General features: G+C 37.8%; 1 long non-coding RNA gene across 1 annotated transcript; it reads left to right on the top strand.

Annotated features, from left to right (window-relative positions):
- The first annotated feature begins 209 nt into the window (after nt 1–209).
- Nucleotides 210–2,324, top strand: LOC140986750 (uncharacterized). Its single transcript, XR_012176970.1, has 3 exons — nt 210–371; nt 1,486–1,582; nt 2,111–2,324. It is a non-coding gene; the product is annotated as an uncharacterized lncRNA (long non-coding RNA).
- The last annotated feature ends 272 nt before the right edge of the window (nt 2,325–2,596 follow it).

Below are 2,596 nucleotides of genomic sequence, written 5' to 3'. Positions count from 1 at the left end.
TCGATTCGGGGAACTTTTGAAGGTTCGGCTAATATTTTCAAAAACTTTCCAACACGAAATATTTTTCGAGAGTGAGTTTGGATTTAATAGACCTATTTTTAAGCTTATTGGGCTTAAATATCTTTTTTTAAAAAAACCTTTAAATAGCATATAGGGCTTATTTATTTAATATTAAACCATATATTTATCACCTAAATTAATATTTAACCTAACACTTTCCCCACCAACAGCCGACACCTTCTCCCTCAGCATTTTTCCATCTGTTTCATCATTTCACAGCTGAAGGAAACCATCGGACACTCAAATCCTTACTAAGAAAAAAATTCTCCCGGGTCTCCCTCGCATCGTTCTTGTTCTCCTAACATCATCAGGCACGCTTTGTATCGTTTTTTTCTGCATCCCACACGTTTTATATGCTGGTGATTGTACTTGTGTATGAAAACTTTCGATCTTACCATGCCCATGAAAGATTTTCGGTTACATGTGTTTTCCTTGCATTCTCGGTTATTGCTCAAGATTTTTCTGAATTTTCGTGTAAGGGGGCTGCTGTATGGAGTCATCAGGGAGCTGTTGTTGTCGAGAGGGATGAGGATTAATAGCTGGAGTCGAAGCTTGACCGATCTAAGTGTGATTTCTTGAGGGCCGATCAGAGTTGGTGCGTTGTGGGGAAGAAGTGGGTTCGATAGGTGTTAGGAAGGGTTCTGCCGTGCATGGACTCGAACCCAGCTATATCCCAGCCCTTGTAAAGTCTGGTAGGATGTTAGGAGTGAGCCATGGGTGTTTGATTGAGGGAGAAGCTCGGTCCTTGGAGGTATAGTTGAATCGAGATATAATGGGCTAGAATCAATCGGTTTCTGCGTGACTTGTTCAGCAACATTATGCTTTGTTTTGGTTTAGTTTAGAAGGGTCATTAGGGTCCTAATGGTGAGGCTTAAAGGTTGGACAAGTGGTGGTAGAAGAAAGGACCGAAAGGTGTAGGAGTTGGGACCATGTGTTGTGTGATGATTGTAAAAAGGGGTGGCCGAGAAAGTTCTAGGAAATTATGTGCTGGCCAAAGTTTCATGGATTTAAAGGACTTAAATTAAGTAGTAAATGATTTAGAATGGGTTGTTTAAGTTATGGTCCAAGTTGGGAAAAATTTGGTTCAGTTTCGAGTCGATTCGGGTTAAAACCGGGACCCCGATCCAAGTTTTAAAACGAATCGATTAAGTTGTGAATTTGGCTCGAGTTTACGTCTAGGAATGTTTTTAAAATGTTTTTGGGACATTTTAAGGAGTTTGGTAGGCTTCGGGTCAATTTTAGAGGTCCAGGGTTAAAACGAGAATTTTTGGGTTTCCAGGGGCAAAATGGTCATTTTGCACCCAGGGTGAGATTTTGGTCCTGGCAGCGCCCTGAGCACAAATCATGATATTTTTAAATGTTCATGCATCATGTTTACGATTTTTTTTGCTATTATAATAATTATGGTGCATGCTTGGTTTAAAGGAATTAAGAGAGAAAAAGTAAGAAAGTGAAGAGCACTCCGTCTCCGCCGCGCCGCGTCGTTATTTCGTTTGTTTTCTGTCAAAACAAACCAAGGCAGGTTTATATCTTCCTCCGCCGCGCAATCAAGCCATATAGGTATTTTTAAATATCGCAAGTACATGATTTTAATGCAAGAAAATCGAAATTGTTCATATTCAATTATGTTATTTAATTATATTACGTGCAAAATATTCATTTTGAGATTTATGCGATATTGCTTGTGGTCACTTTACTATCATGGGACTATTACTTCACCCGGTCGCCAGTTACCGGTCAGTTCAGTTTTGTACCATCCGGTCGCCAGTTACCGGTCAGTTCAGTTCAGTTCAGGGGCCACTTGCGTAGACCATAACCTCACCAAGAAAATTATTACAAGTTATTTCATTACAGGGCTCCAAGGAGCAAACATTTTCACTGTGATTTTCAGTTCAGTTATGCACGTATTATAATTAATCATTACACGATATTTTACGTTATGCCTCACGACATGATATTTTCACTTGCATGCAATTTTATTATTTATTTATTCGTTATTTACGATATATGCATGCTGAGTCTTTAGACTCACTAGACTTGATTGTTGTAGGTACCGATGATGCAGGGACCGAGGGCGGGGACCAGTGAGCTAGCTTGGGTCGGCAGTAGTTGAACCCGAGGACCTCATGTTTTTAGCATTTACTATTTTGACTCAAACAAATTTCTTCGTTGTTGAATTGTTTTAAATTATTTTCATGCAAACAAACATTTACTTCCGCTGCTATTTTGAATAATTAAACTTTTATCAGTTATTTATTTATGAATGAGGCATTTTAATTAAGTAAAAAGAAAAATTTTAAATTTTCCGCAAATTTTCAAGTACGTATTTAGAGGCCTCTACACGTAGATTTTCTAAGTAATAATGATTCGAAGACTGCGATTATCTTTGGAATTAAGAAAATGTATAAATTGATATTTTAAGTTTGATGAAAGGTAAGAGTGGTCAAGAGAATTGATTTTTGGGTGAATAAACTTAAAATTATTGGAAATTATGTTATGGGAAACCTGTAGAAGGAAATTAAGAATGCCAAAAACT

The sequence above is a fragment of the Primulina huaijiensis genome, chromosome 10 (genome assembly GCF_012295235.1).
Source record: "Primulina huaijiensis isolate GDHJ02 chromosome 10, ASM1229523v2, whole genome shotgun sequence".
NCBI lineage: Eukaryota > Viridiplantae > Streptophyta > Magnoliopsida > Lamiales > Gesneriaceae > Primulina > Primulina huaijiensis.
Note: the sequence above shows the minus strand (reverse complement) of the source record. Positions and strands in the feature narration are given on the sequence as shown.